This window comes from Oncorhynchus keta, chromosome 15, assembly GCF_023373465.1.
Source record: "Oncorhynchus keta strain PuntledgeMale-10-30-2019 chromosome 15, Oket_V2, whole genome shotgun sequence".
Lineage (NCBI taxonomy): Eukaryota > Metazoa > Chordata > Actinopteri > Salmoniformes > Salmonidae > Oncorhynchus > Oncorhynchus keta.
The window spans coordinates 37,066,609-37,082,713 of record NC_068435.1 but is presented as its reverse complement, the minus strand read 5'-3'; the positions used below and the strand labels follow the sequence as shown (position 1 = coordinate 37,082,713).

At 41.8% G+C, this 16,105-nt stretch overlaps 1 protein-coding gene across 10 annotated transcripts in view; it reads right to left on the bottom strand.

Annotated features, from left to right (window-relative positions):
* Window positions 1-16,105, bottom strand: part of LOC118380778 (zinc finger protein 512B-like) — a 115,322-nt gene that overhangs the window by 65,674 nt on the left and 33,543 nt on the right. The window contains exon 1 of one of the 10 annotated variants that reach the window (XM_052463968.1): window positions 1,706-6,714. The exons of the other annotated variants lie outside the window; for them this stretch is intronic. The gene's annotated coding sequence lies outside the window, so the exon portion shown is untranslated. Of the gene's footprint in view, window positions 1-1,705; window positions 6,715-16,105 lie in introns of those variants that run through there. 10 annotated transcript variants of the gene reach the window in all.

Below are 16,105 nucleotides of genomic sequence, written 5' to 3'. Positions count from 1 at the left end.
ATTGAAAAAAGTAGAGGGGTAGCTGTAAGAGGTTTTAACATGAGTCTTCAATATTCCCAGGTAATACGTTTTAAGTTGTAGTTATTATAGGAATGATAGCTATAACATTTGTATTTCATTAACCTTTGACTATTGGATGTTCTTATAGGCACTTTAGTATTGCCAGTGTAACAGTATAGCTTCTGTCCCTCTCCTCGCTCCTCCCTGGGCTCGAACCAGGAACACATCGTCAACAGCCACCCTCGAAGCAGCGTTACTCTTGCAGAGCAAGGGGAACAACCACTCCAAGTCTCAGAGCGAGTGACGTTTGAAACACTGTTAGCGCTCACCCCGCTAACTAGCTAGCCATTTCACATTGGTTACACCAGCCTAATCTCGGGAGTTGATAGGCTTGAAGTTAAACAGCTGTCAGCGATTGGGTGCAGAGATGTAGCGGAGTCAGGCGCAGGACACAGGTTTTGAGCAACACAACGGAGTTTACTCAAAAAAAGTCAAGCAAAAATTCCAAATAGGAGCATACATTCACACTCGTACAATCAACAACCACTAAAGACACCAACAATCACGGACAGAACAGAAATGTATGCCAGAGGGTTAAATAAGGAACATGATATGGGAATTGAAACCAGGTGTAATACAGACAAAACAAAACTGAAACATAGATCGGTGGTGACTAGAAAGCCGGTGACGTCGACCGCCGAACACCCGAACAAGTCGTGACAACAGCTCAATGCTTGAAGTACAACGAAGAGCTGCTGGCAAATCGCACAAAAGTGCTGTTTGAATGAATGCTTGCGAGCCTGCTGCTGCCTATCATTGCTCAGTCAGACTGCTCTATCAAAGCATAGACTTAATTATAACATAATAACACACAGAAATACGAGCCTTAGTTCAATAATATGGTTGAAACCGGAAACTATCATCTCAAAAACAAGACGTTTATTCTTTCAGTGAAATGCAGAACCGTTCCGTATTTTATCTAACGGGTGGCATCCATTTAGTCTAAATATTCCTGTTACATTGTACAACCTTCAATGTTATGTCTTAATTACGTAAAATTCTGGCATATTTGTTCGCAATGAGCCAGGCGGCCCACACTGTTGCATATACACTGACTCTGCGTGCAATGAACGCAAGAGGAGTGACACAATTTCACCTGGTTAATATTGCCTGCTACCTGGATTTATTTAAGCTAAATATGCAGGTTTAAAAATATGTACTTCTGTGTATTGATTTTAAGAAAGGCATTGATGTTTATGGTTAGGTACAGTCGTGCAACGATTGTGTTTTTTTTCGCAAATGCGCTTTTGTTCAATCATCCCCCGTTTGACGAAATTGGCTGTCTTTGTTAGGAAGAAATAGTCTTCACACAGTTTGCAACGAGCCAGGCGGCCCAAACTGCTGCACATACCCTGACTCTGTTGCAAGAGAAGTGGCACATTTTCCTTAGTTAAAATAAATTAATGTTAGCAGGCAATATTAACTAAATATGCAGGTTTAAAAATATATACTTGTGTATTGATTTTAAGAAAGGCATTGATGTTTATGGTTAAGTACACATTGGAGCAACAACAGTCATTTTCATGAATGCGCATCGATTATATGCAATGCAGGACACACTAGATAAACTAGTAATATCCTCAACCATGTGTAGTTATAACTAGTGATTATGATTGATTAAGTTTAATGCTAGCTAGCAACTTACCTTGGCTTCTTACTGCATTCGCGTAACAGGCAGTCTCCTCGTGGAGTGCAATGTAAAGCAGGTGGTTAGAGCATTAGACTAGTTAACCGTAAGGTTGCAAAGATTGAATCCCCGAGTTGACACGGTAAGAATCTGTCGTTCTGCCCATGAACAAGTCAGTTAACCCACCGTTCCTGGCCGTCATTGAAAATAACAATGTGTTCTTAACTGACTTGCCTAGTTAAATAAAAAGGTGTAAAAAAAAATACAAAACATTTTTTTTTAAAGATCCGCCAAATCGGTGTCCAAAAATAACGATTTACGATTGTTATGAAAACTTGAAATAGGCCGACATCTAGAAGTAATACGCCGTAGAAAGATGCAAAAGAAACGTGGAGCCAGTCGAGTGATGCTAGCTAGCCTTTGATGTCATGACAACTAAAAGCCTTGAGGGATAGGAAGAGTTTCACTGCAGAAGAAAGTGAAGTCAGCGTGAGTTAAAAGGGAAAAAAAGGGGGTCTGGGAGTAAGGGACCGTCTGAAAAGTGTGAGAAAGAAAAATAAACTAAAAATGTCTGCATTGATTGGAAACAAAGGAACATTTGATCAATCTGTGGAACAATGGAGTTGTTGGAGTTCTTACACAGAATGGACACAGTACTTTGTGTTGGCAAATGGAATAAAGGCAGAAGTCGCCAAGCAGAGGAGTGAGTGTTGGTGCAAAGACTTGGTCTTAGACTGCAGAAATTGTGGAAAAAGGGTCACATTGAACGTGCATATAAAATAAAAAGACACAATCAAACAAAAGTACTGAACAAAGGAAAAGTGACTTCAGGAAGACAAAAAGAAAGTGCATAAAATGGAGCACACAGAGGATGAACAAAGTGATACCCTGTCTGAAGGGGAATAATCTTTGCATGTTTTGTCCATTTCAGACAATGGATACGGGTACTGGGTGACACCGCTGCTGGATGGAAACGCAGTACGGATGCAAGTGGACAGACTTCAGTGAGAGGAAGCGTGATTGTTACAGGGGAGCTCAACAAACAGAAGGTAAAGCTACCACTCTACATCGTCAAAGGCAACCATCCAGCATTGCTAGGACGCACACGGCTGGAAAATATCAAACTAAACTGGCAGGAAGTTCACATTGCAAAAAGATTGCAAAAGAGGACACAAACCTACAAGGGATATTGAGGAAACAAGCGGATTTGTTCAAACGAGAACTTGGCAGTATGAAGGACATAAAAGTTAAACTGACCGTGAAACCAGACAGCAAGCCAAAATGCTTCAAAGCTAGACCTGTCCCATACGCCATAAAACCAAAAGATGAAATTAAGCTGAACAGACTAGAGGAGTATTGGATCCCGTGGATGTTAGTGAAACAGATGAGTGGAGAGTGGAGTATTGGATCCAGTGAATGTTAGTGAAACAGACTAGTGGAGAGTGGAGTATTGGATCCAGTGAATGTTAGTGAAACAGACTATTGGAGAGTGGAGTATTGGATCCAGGGAATGTTAGTGAAACAGACTAGTGGAGAGTGGAGTATTGGATCCAGTGAATGTTAGTGAAACAGACTAGTGGAGAGTGGAGTATTGGATCCAGTGAATGTTAGTGAAACAGACTAGTGGAGAGTGGAGTATTGGATCCAGTGAATGTTAGTGAAACAGACTAGTGGAGTATTGGATCCTGTGAATATTAGTGAAACAGACTGGTGGAGAGTGGAGTATTGGATCCAGTGAATGTTAGTGAAACAGACTAGTGGAGAGTGGAGTATTGGATCCAGGGAATATTAGTGAAACAGACTAGTGGAGAGTGGAGAATTGGATCCAGTGAATGTTAGTGAAACAGACTAGTGGAGAGTGGAGTATTAGATCCAGGGAATGTTAGTGAAACAGACTAGTGGGGAGTGGAGTATTGGATCCAGTGAATGTTAGTGAGACAGACTAGTGAAGAGAGGAGTATTGGATCCAGTGAATGTTAGTGAAACAGACTAGTGGAGAGTGGAGAATTGGATCCAGTGAATGTTAGTGAAACAGACTAGTGGAGAAGGGAGTATTGCATCCAGTGAATATTAGTGAAACAGACTAGGAGTATTTGATCCAGTGAATATTAGTGAAACAGACTAGTGGAGAGTGGAGAATTGGATCCAGTGAATATTAGTTAAACAGACTAGGAGTATTTGATCCAGTGAATATTAGTGAAACAGACTAGTGGAGAGTGGAGAATTGGATCCAGTGAATGTTAGTGAAACAGACTAGTGGAGAGTGGAGAATTGGATCCAGTGAATGTTAGTGAAACAGACTAGTGGAGAGTGGAATATTGGATCCAGGGAATGTTAGTGAAACAGACTAGTGGAGTATTGGATCCAGTGAATATTAGTGAAACAGACTAGTGGAGAGTGGAGTATTGGATCCAGTGAATGTTAGTGAAACAGACTAGTGGAGAGTGGAGTATTGGATCCAGTGAATGTTAGTGAAACAGACTAGTGGAGTATTGGATCCTGTGAATATTAGTGAAACAGACTGGTGGAGAGTGGAGTATTGGATCCAGTGAATGTTAGTGAAACAGACTAGTGGAGAGTGGAGTATTGGATCCAGGGAATATTAGTGAAACAGACTAGTGGAGAGTGGAGTATTGGATCCAGTGAATGTTAGTGAAACAGACTAGTGGAATATTGGATCCAGTGAATATTAGTGAAACAGACTAGTGGAGTATCGGATCCAGGGAATGTTAGTGAAACAGACTAGTGGAGAGTGGAGTATTGGATCCAGGGAATATTAGTGAAACAGACTAGTGGAGAGTGGAGAATTGGATCCAGTGAATGTTAGTGAAACAGACTAGTGGAGAGTGGAGTATTAGATCCAGGGAATGTTAGTGAAACAGACTAGTGGGGAGTGGAGTATTGGATCCAGTGAATGTTAGTGAGACAGACTAGTGGAGAGAGGAGTATTGGATCCAGTGAATGTTAGTGAAACAGACTAGTGGAGAGTGGAGAATTGGATCCAGTGAATGTTAGTGAAACAGACTAGTGGAGAAGGGAGTATTGCATCCAGTGAATATTAGTGAAACAGACTAGGAGTATTTGATCCAGTGAATATTAGTGAAACAGACTAGTGGAGAGTGGAGAATTGGATCCAGTGAATGTTAGTGAAACAGACTAGTGGAGAGTGGAGAATTGGATCCAGTGAATGTTAGTGAAACAGACTAGTGGAGTATTGGATCCAGTGAATATTAGTGAAACAGACTCGTGGAGAGTGGAGTATTGGATCCAGGGAATGTTAGCGAAACAGACTAGTGGAGAGTGGAGTATTGGATCCAGGGAATGTTAGTGAAACAGACTAGTGGAGAGTGGAGTATTGGATCCAGTGAATGTTAGTGAAACAGACTAGTGGAGAGTGGAGTATTGGATCCAGTGAATGTTAGTGAAACAGACTAGTGGAGTATTGGATCCTGTGAATATTAGTGAAACAGGCTGGTGGAGAGTGGAGTATTGGATCCAGTGAATGTTAGTGAAACAGACTAGTGGAGAGTGGAGTATTGGATCCAGGGAATATTAGTGAAACAGACTAGTGGAGAGTGGAGTATTGGATCCAGTGAATGTTAGTGAAACAGACTAGTGGAATATTGGATCCAGTGAATGTTAGTGAAACAGACTAGTGGAGAGTGGAGAATTGGATCCAGTGAATGTTAGTGAAACAGACTAGTGGAGAGTGGAGTATTAGATCCAGGGAATGTTAGTGAAACAGACTAGTGGGGAGTGGAGTATTGGATCCAGTGAATGTTAGTGAAACAGACTAGTGGAGAGTGGAGTATTGGATCCAGTGAATGTTAGTGAAACAGACTAGTGGAGTATTGGATCCAATGAATATTAGTGAAACAGACTAGGAGTATTTGATCCAGGGAATATTAGTGAAACAGACTAGTGGAGAGTGGAGAATTGGATCCAGTGAATATTAGTGAAACAGACTAGTGGAGAGTGGAGAATTGGATCCAGTGAATGTTAGTGAAACAGACTAGTGGAGAGTGGAGTATTAGATCCAGGGAATGTTAGTGAAACAGACTAGTGGGGAGTGGAGTATTGGATCCAGTGAATGTTAGTGAGACAGACTAGTGAAGAGAGGAGTATTGGATCCAGTGAATGTTAGTGAAACAGACTAGTGGAGAGTGGAGAATTGGATCCAGTGAATGTTAGTGAAACAGACTAGTGGAGAAGGGAGTATTGCATCCAGTGAATATTAGTGAAACAGACTAGGAGTATTTGATCCAGTGAATATTAGTGAAACAGACTAGTGGAGAGTGGAGAATTGGATCCAGTGAATATTAGTTAAACAGACTAGGAGTATTTGATCCAGTGAATATTAGTGAAACAGACTAGTGGAGAGTGGAGAATTGGATCCAGTGAATGTTAGTGAAACAGACTAGTGGAGAGTGGAGAATTGGATCCAGTGAATGTTAGTGAAACAGACTAGTGGAGAGTGGAATATTGGATCCAGGGAATGTTAGTGAAACAGACTAGTGGAGTATTGGATCCAGTGAATATTAGTGAAACAGACTCGTGGAGAGTGGAGTATTGGATCCAGGGAATGTTAGCGAAACAGACTAGTGGAGAGTGGAGTATTGGATCCAGGGAATGTTAGTGAAACAGACTAGTGGAGAGTGGAGTATTGGATCCAGTGAATGTTAGTGAAACAGACTAGTGGAGAGTGGAGTATTGGATCCAGTGAATGTTAGTGAAACAGACTAGTGGAGTATTGGATCCTGTGAATATTAGTGAAACAGACTGGTGGAGAGTGGAGTATTGGATCCAGTGAATGTTAGTGAAACAGACTAGTGGAGAGTGGAGTATTGGATCCAGGGAATATTAGTGAAACAGACTAGTGGAGAGTGGAGTATTGGATCCAGTGAATGTTAGTGAAACAGACTAGTGGAATATTGGATCCAGTGAATATTAGTGAAACAGACTAGTGGAGTATCGGATCCAGGGAATGTTAGTGAAACAGACTAGTGGAGAGTGGAGTATTGGATCCAGGGAATATTAGTGAAACAGACTAGTGGAGAGTGGAGAATTGGATTCAGTGAATGTTAGTGAAACAGACTAGTGGAGAGTGGAGAATTGGATCCAGTGAATGTTAGTGAAACAGACTAGTGGAGAGTGGAGTATTAGATCCAGGGAATGTTAGTGAAACAGACTAGTGGGGAGTGGAGTATTGGATCCAGTGAATGTTAGTGAGACAGACTAGTGGAGAGAGGAGTATTGGATCCAGTGAATGTTAGTGAAACAGACTAGTGGAGAGTGGAGAATTGGATCCAGTGAATGTTAGTGAAACAGACTAGTGGAGAAGGGAGTATTGCATCCAGTGAATATTAGTGAAACAGACTAGGAGTATTTGATCCAGTGAATATTAGTGAAACAGACTAGTGGAGAGTGGAGAATTGGATCCAGTGAATGTTAGTGAAACAGACTAGTGGAGAGTGGAGAATTGGATCCAGTGAATGTTAGTGAAACAGACTAGTGGAGTATTGGATCCAGTGAATATTAGTGAAACAGACTCGTGGAGAGTGGAGTATTGGATCCAGGGAATGTTAGCGAAACAGACTAGTGGAGAGTGGAGTATTGGATCCAGGGAATGTTAGTGAAACAGACTAGTGGAGAGTGGAGTATTGGATCCAGTGAATGTTAGTGAAACAGACTAGTGGAGAGTGGAGTATTGGATCCAGTGAATGTTAGTGAAACAGACTAGTGGAGTATTGGATCCTGTGAATATTAGTGAAACAGGCTGGTGGAGAGTGGAGTATTGGATCCAGTGAATGTTAGTGAAACAGACTAGTGGAGAGTGGAGTATTGGATCCAGGGAATATTAGTGAAACAGACTAGTGGAGAGTGGAGTATTGGATCCAGTGAATGTTAGTGAAACAGACTAGTGGAATATTGGATCCAGTGAATGTTAGTGAAACAGACTAGTGGAGAGTGGAGAATTGGATCCAGTGAATGTTAGTGAAACAGACTAGTGGAGAGTGGAGTATTAGATCCAGGGAATGTTAGTGAAACAGACTAGTGGGGAGTGGAGTATTGGATTCAGTGAATGTTAGTGAAACAGACTAGTGGAGAGTGGAGTATTGGATCCAGTGAATGTTAGTGAAACAGACTAGTGGAGTATTGGATCCAATGAATATTAGTGAAACAGACTAGGAGTATTTGATCCAGGGAATATTAGTGAAACAGACTAGTGGAGAGTGGAGAATTGGATCCAGTGAATGTTAGTGAAACAGACTAGTGGAGAGTGGAGTATTAGATCCAGGGAATGTTAGTGAAACAGACTAGTGGGGAGTGGAGTATTGGATCCAGTGAATGTTAGTGAGACAGACTAGTGGAGAGAGGAGTATTGGATCCAGTGAATGTTAGTGAAACAGACTAGTGGAGAGTGGAGAATTGGATCCAGTGAATGTTAGTGAAACAGACTAGTGGAGAGTGGAGAATTGGATCCAGTGAATGTTAGTGAAACAGACTAGTGGAGAGTGGAGTATTGGATCCAGTGAATGTTAGTGAAACAGACTAGTGGGGAGTGGAGTATTGGATCCAGTGAATGTTAGTGAAACAGACTAGTGGAGAGTGGAGTATTGGATCCAGTGAATATTAGTGAAACAGACTAGCGGAGTATTGGATCCAGTGAATGTTAGTGAAACAGACTCGTGGAGAGTGGAGAATTGGATCCAGTGAATGTTAGTGAAACAGACTAGCGGAGTATTGGATCCAGTGAATGTTAGTGAAACAGACTAGTGGAGAATGGAGTATTGGATCCAGTGAATATTAGTGAAACAGACTAGCGGAGTATTGGATCCAGTGAATGTTAGTGAAACAGACTAGTGGAGAGTGGAGAATTGGATCCAGTGAATGTTAGTGAAACAGACTAGTGGAATATTGGATCTAGTGAATATTAGTGAAACAGACTAGTGGAGAGTGGAGTATTGGATCCAGGGAATATTAGTGAAACAGACTAGTGGAGAGTGGAGAATTGGATCCAGTGAATGTTAGTGAAACAGACTAGTGGAGAGTGGAGAATTGGATCCAGTGAATGTTAGTGAAACAGACTAGTGGAGAGTGGAGTATTGGATCCAGTGAATGTTAGTGAAACAGACTAGTGGAGTATTGGATCCTGTGAATATTAGTGAAACAGACTGGTGGAGAGTGGAGTATTGGATCCAGTGAATGTTAGTGAAACAGACTAGTGGAGAGTGGAGTATTGGATCCAGGGAATATTAGTGAAACAGACTAGTGGAGAGTGGAGTATTGGATCCAGTGAATGTTAGTGAAACAGACTAGTGGAATATTGGATCCAGTGAATATTAGTGAAACAGACTAGTGGAGTATCGGATCCAGGGAATGTTAGTGAAACAGACTAGTGGAGAGTGGAGTATTGGATCCAGGGAATATTAGTGAAACAGACTAGTGGAGAGTGGAGAATTGGATCCAGTGAATGTTAGTGAAACAGACTAGTGGAGAGTGGAGAATTGGATCCAGTGAATGTTAGTGAAACAGACTAGTGGAGAGTGGAGAATTGGATCCAGTGAATGTTAGTGAAACAGACTAGTGGAGAGTGGAGTATTAGATCCAGGGAATGTTAGTGAAACAGACTAGTGGGGAGTGGAGTATTGGATCCAGTGAATGTTAGTGAGACAGACTAGTGGAGAGAGGAGTATTGCATCCAGTGAATATTAGTGAAACAGACTAGGAGTATTTGATCCAGTGAATATTAGTGAAACAGACTAGTGGAGAGTGGAGAATTGGATCCAGTGAATGTTAGTGAGACAGACTAGTGGAGAGAGGAGTATTGGATCCAGTGAATGTTAGTGAAACAGACTAGTGGAGAGTGGAGAATTGGATCCAGTGAATGTTAGTGAAACAGACTAGTGGAGAGTGGAGAATTGGATCCAGTGAATGTTAGTGAAACAGACTAGTGGAGAGTGGAGTATTGGATCCAGTGAATGTTAGTGAAACAGACTAGTGGGGAGTGGAGTATTGGATCCAGTGAATGTTAGTGAAACAGACTAGTGGAGAGTGGAGTATTGGATCCAGTGAATATTAGTGAAACAGACTAGCGGAGTATTGGATCCAGTGAATGTTAGTGAAACAGACTAGCGGAGTATTGGATCCAGTGAATGTTAGTGAAACAGACTAGTGGAGAATGGAGTATTGGATCCAGTGAATATTAGTGAAACAGACTAGCGGAGTATTGGATCCAGTGAATGTTAGTGAAACAGACTAGTGGAGAGTGGAGAATTGGATCCAGTGAATGTTAGTGAAACAGACTAGTGGAATATTGGATCTAGTGAATATTAGTGAAACAGACTAGTGGAGAGTGGAGTATCGGATCCAGGGAATGTTAGTGAAACAGACTAGTGGAGAGTGGAGTATTGGATCCAGGGAATATTAGTGAAACAGACTAGTGGAGAGTGGAGAATTGGATCCAGTGAATGTTAGTGAAACAGACTAGTGGAGAGTGGAGAATTGGATCCAGTGAATGTTAGTGAAACAGACTAGTGGAGAGTGGAGAATTGGATCCAGTGAATGTTAGTGAAACAGAATAGTGGAGAGTGGAGTATTAGATCCAGGGAATGTTAGTGAAACAGACTAGTGGAGAGTGGAGTATTGGATCCAGTGAATGTTAGTGAAACAGACTAGTGGAGAGTGGAGTATTGGATCCAGTGAATGTTAGTGAAACAGACTAGTGGAGTATTGGATCCTGTGAATATTAGTGAAACAGACTGGTGGAGAGTGGAGTATTGGATCCAGTGAATGTTAGTGAAACAGACTAGTGGAGAGTGGAGTATTGGATCCAGGGAATATTAGTGAAACAGACTAGTGGAGAGTGGAGTATTGGATCCAGTGAATGTTAGTGAAACAGACTAGTGGAATATTGGATCCAGTGAATATTAGTGAAACAGACTAGTGGAGTATCGGATCCAGGGAATGTTAGTGAAACAGACTAGTGGAGAGTGGAGAATTGGATCCAGTGAATGTTAGTGAAACAGACTAGTGGAGAGTGGAGAATTGGATCCAGTGAATGTTAGTGAAACAGACTAGTGGAGAGTGGAGAATTGGATCCAGTGAATGTTAGTGAAACAGACTAGTGGAGAGTGGAGTATTAGATCCAGGGAATGTTAGTGAAACAGACTAGTGGGGAGTGGAGTATTGGATCCAGTGAATGTTAGTGAGACAGACTAGTGGAGAGAGGAGTATTGCATCCAGTGAATATTAGTGAAACAGACTAGGAGTATTTGATCCAGTGAATATTAGTGAAACAGACTAGTGGAGAGTGGAGAATTGGATCCAGTGAATGTTAGTGAAACAGACTAGTGGAGGGTGGAGAATTGGATCCAGTGAATGTTAGTGAAACAGACTAGTGGAGTATTGGATCCAGTGAATATTAGTGAAACAGACTAGTGGAGAGTGGAGTATTGGATCCAGGGAATGTTAGTGAAACAGACTAGTGGAGAGTGGAGTATTGGATCCAGTGAATGTTAGTGAAACAGACTAGTGGAGAGTGGAGTATTGGATCCAGTGAATGTTAGTGAAACAGACTAGTGGAGTATTGGATCCTGTGAATATTAGTGAAACAGGCTGGTGGAGAGTGGAGTATTGGATCCAGTGAATGTTAGTGAAACAGACTAGTGGAGAGTGGAGTATTGGATCCAGGGAATATTAGTGAAACAGACTAGTGGAGAGTGGAGTATTGGATCCAGTGAATGTTAGTGAAACAGACTAGTGGAATATTGGATCCAGTGAATATTAGTGAAACAGACTAGTGGAGTATCGGATCCAGGGACTGTTAGTGAAACAGACTAGTGGAGAGTGGAGAATTGGATCCAGTGAATGTTAGTGAAACAGACTAGTGGAGAGTGGAGAATTGGATCCAGTGAATGTTAGTGAAACAGACTAGTGGAGAGTGGAGTATTAGATCCAGGGAATGTTAGTGAAACAGACTAGTGGGGAGTGGAGTATTGGATCCAGTGAATGTTAGTGAAACAGACTAGTGGAGAGTGGAGTATTGGATCCAGTGAATGTTAGTGAAACAGACTAGTGGAGTATTGGATCCAATGAATATTAGTGAAACAGACTAGGAGTATTTGATCCAGGGAATATTAGTGAAACAGACTAGTGGAGAGTGGAGAATTGGATCCAGTGAATGTTAGTGAAACAGACTAGTGGAGAGTGGAGAATTGGATCCAGTGAATGTTAGTGAAACAGACTAGTGGAGAGTGGAGTATTAGATCCAGGGAATGTTAGTGAAACAGACTAGTGGGGAGTGGAGTATTGGATCCAGTGAATGTTAGTGAGACAGACTAGTGGAGAGAGGAGTATTGGATCCAGTGAATGTTAGTGAAACAGACTAGTGGAGAGTGGAGAATTGGATCCAGTGAATGTTAGTGTAACAGACTAGTGGAGAGTGGAGAATTGGATCCAGTGAATGTTAGTGAAACAGACTAGTGGAGAGTGGAGTATTGGATCCAGTGAATGTTAGTGAAACAGACTAGTGGGGAGTGGAGTATTGGATCCAGTGAATGTTAGTGAAACAGACTAGTGGAGAGTGGAGTATTGGATCCAGTGAATATTAGTGAAACAGACTAGCGGAGTATTGGATCCAGTGAATGTTAGTGAAACAGACTCGTGGAGAGTGGAGAATTGGATCCAGTGAATCTTAGTGAAACAGACTAGCGGAGTATTGGATCCAGTGAATGTTAGTGAAACAGACTAGTGGAGAATGGAGTATTGGATCCAGTGAATGTTAGTGAAACAGACTAGTGGAGAGTGGAGAATTGGATCCAGTGAATGTTAGTGAAACAGACTAGTGGAATATTGGATCCAGTGAATGTTAGTGAAACAGACTCGTGGAGAGTGGAGTATTGGATCCAGTGAATGTTAGTGAAACAGACTAGTGGGGAGTGGAGTATTGGATCCAGTGAATGTTAGTGAAACAGACTAGTGGAGAGTGGAGTATTGGATCCAGTGAATATTAGTGAAACAGACTAGCGGAGTATTGGATCCAGTGAATGTTAGTGAAACAGACTCGTGGAGAGTGGAGAATTGGATCCAGTGAATGTTAGTGAAACAGACTAGCGGAGTATTGGATCCAGTGAATGTTAGTGAAACAGACTAGTGGAGAATGGAGTATTGGATCCAGTGAATGTTAGTGAAACAGACTAGTGGAGAGTGGAGAATTGGATCCAGTGAATGTTAGTGAAACAGACTAGTGGAATATTGGATCCAGTGAATATTAGTGAAACAGACTAGTGGAGAGTGGAGTATTGGATCCAGGGAATATTAGTGAAACAGACTAGTGGAGAGTGGAGAATTGGATCCAGTGAATGTTAGTGAAACAGACTAGTGGAGAGTGGAGAATTGGATCCAGTGAATGTTAGTGAAACAGACTAGTGGAGAGTGGAGAATTGGATCCAGTGAATGTTAGTGAAACAGACTAGTGGAGAGTGGAGTATTAGATCCAGGGAATTTTAGTGAAACAGACTAGTGGGGAGTGGAGTATTGGATCCAGTGAATGTTAGTGAGACAGACTAGTGGAGAGTGGAGAATTGGATCCAGTGAATGTTAGTGAAACAGACTAGCGGAGTATTGGATCCAGTGAATGTTAGTGAAACAGACTAGTGGAGAGTGGAGAATTGGTTCCAGTGAATGTTAGTGAAACAGACTAGTGGAATATTGGATCCAGTGAATATTAGTGAAACAGACTAGTGGAGTATCGGATCCAGGGAATGTTAGTGAAACAGACTAGTGGAGAGTGGAGTATTGGATCCAGGGAATATTAGTGAAACAGACTAGTGGAGAGTGGAGAATTGGATCCGGTGAATGTTAGTGAAACAGACTAGTGGAGAGTGGAGAATTGGATCCAGTGAATGTTAGTGAAACAGACTAGTGGAGAGTGGAGAATTGGATCCAGTGAATGTTAGTGAAACAGACTAGTGGAGAGTGGAGTATTAGATCCAGGGAATGTTAGTGAAACAGACTAGTGGGGAGTGGAGTATTGGATCCAGTGAATGTTAGTGAGACAGACTAGTGGAAAGAGGAGTATTGGATCCAGTGAATGTTAGTGAAACAGACTAGTGGAGAGTGGAGAATTGGATCCAGTGAATGTTAGTGAAACAGACTAGTGGAGAAGGGAGTATTGCATCCAGTGAATATTAGTGAAACAGACTAGGAGTATTTGATCCAGTGAATATTAGTGAAACAGACTAGTGGAGAGTGGAGAATTGGATCCAGTGAATGTTGGTGAAACAGACTAGTGGAGAGTGGAGAATTGGATCCAGTGAATGTTAGTGAAACAGACTAGTGGAGAGTAGAGTATTGGATCCAGGGAATGTTAGTGAAACAGACTAGTGGAGTATTGGATCCAGTGAATATTAGTGAAACAGACTCGTGGAGAGTGGAGTATTGGATCCAGGGAATGTTAGCGAAACAGACTAGTGGAGAGTAGAGTATTGGATCCAGGGAATGTTAGTGAAACAGACTAGTGGAGAGTGGAGTATTGGATCCAGTGAATGTTAGTGAAACAGACTAGTGGAGAGTGGAGTATTGGATCCAGTGAATGTTAGTGAAACAGACTAGTGGAGAGTGGAGTATTGGATCCAGTGAATGTTAGTGAAACAGACTAGTGGGATATTGGATCCAGTGAATATTAGTGAAACAGACTAGTGGAGAGTGGAGTATTGGATCCAGTGAATGTTAGTGAAACAGACTAGTGGAGTATTGGATCCAATGAATATTAGTGAAACAGACTAGGAGTATTTGATCCAGGGAATATTAGTGAAACAGACTAGTGGAGAGTGGAGAATTGGATCCAGTGAATGTTAGTGAAACAGACTAGTGGAGAGTGGAGAATTGGATCCAGTGAATGTTAGTGAAACAGACTAGTGGGGAGTGGAGTATTAGATCCAGGGAATGTTAGTGAAACAGACTAGTGGGGAGTGGAGTATTGGATCCAGTGAATGTTAGTGAGACAGACTAGTGGAGAGAGGAGTATTGGATCCAGTGAATGTTAGTGAAACAGACTAGTGGAGAGTGGAGAATTGGATCCAGTGAATGTTAGTGAAACAGACTAGTGGAGAGTGGAGTATTGGATCCAGTGAATGTTAGTGAAACAGACTAGTGGGGAGTGGAGTATTGGATCCAGTGAATGTTAGTGAAACAGACTAGTGGAGAGTGGAGTATTGGATCCAGTGAATATTAGTGAAACAGACTAGCGGAGTATTGGATCCAGTGAATGTTAGTGAAACAGACTCGTGGAGAGTGGAGAATTGGATCCAGTGAATGTTAGTGAAACAGACTAGCGGAGTATTGGATCCAGTGAATGTTAGTGAAACAGACTAGTGGAGAATGGAGTATTGGATCCAGTGAATGTTAGTGAAACAGACTAGTGGAGAGTGGAGAATTGGATCCAGTGAATGTTAGTGAAACAGACTAGTGGAATATTGGATCCAGTGAATGTTAGTGAAACAGACTCGTGGAGAGTGGAGTATTGGATCCAGTGAATGTTAGTGAAACAGACTAGTGGGGAGTGGAGTATTGGATCCAGTGAATGTTAGTGAAACAGACTAGTGGAGAGTGGAGTATTGGATCCAGTGAATATTAGTGAAACAGACTAGCGGAGTATTGGTTCCAGTGAATGTTAGTGAAACAGACTCGTGGAGAGTGGAGAATTGGATCCAGTGAATGTTAGTGAAACAGACTAGCGGAGTATTGGATCCAGTGAATGTTAGTGAAACAGACTAGTGGAGAATGGAGTATTGGATCCAGTGAATGTTAGTGAAACAGACTAGTGGAGAGTGGAGAATTGGATCCAGTGAATGTTAGTGAAACAGACTAGTGGAATATTGGATCCAGTGAATATTAGTGAAACAGACTAGTGGAGAGTGGAGTATTGGATCCAGGGAATATTAGTGAAACAGACTAGTGGAGAGTGGAGAATTGGATCCAGTGAATGTTAGTGAAACAGACTAGTGGAGAGTGGAGAATTGGATCCAGTGAATGTTAGTGAAACAGACTAGTGGAGAGTGGAGAATTGGATCCAGTGAATGTTAGTGAAACAGACTAGTGGAGAGTGGAGTATTAGATCCAGGGAATTTTAGTGAAACAGACTAGTGGGGAGTGGAGTATTGGATCCAGTGAATGTTAGTGAGACAGACTAGTGGAGAGTGGAGAATTGGATCCAGTGAATGTTAGTGAAACAGACTAGCGGAGTATTGGATCCAGTGAATGTTAGTGAAACAGACTAGTGGAGAATGGAGTATTGGATCCAGTGAATATTAGTGAAACAGACTAGCGGAGTATTGGATCCAGTGAATGTTAGTGAAACAGACTAGTGGAGAGTGGAGAATTGGTTCCAGTGAATGTTAGTGAAACAGACTAGTG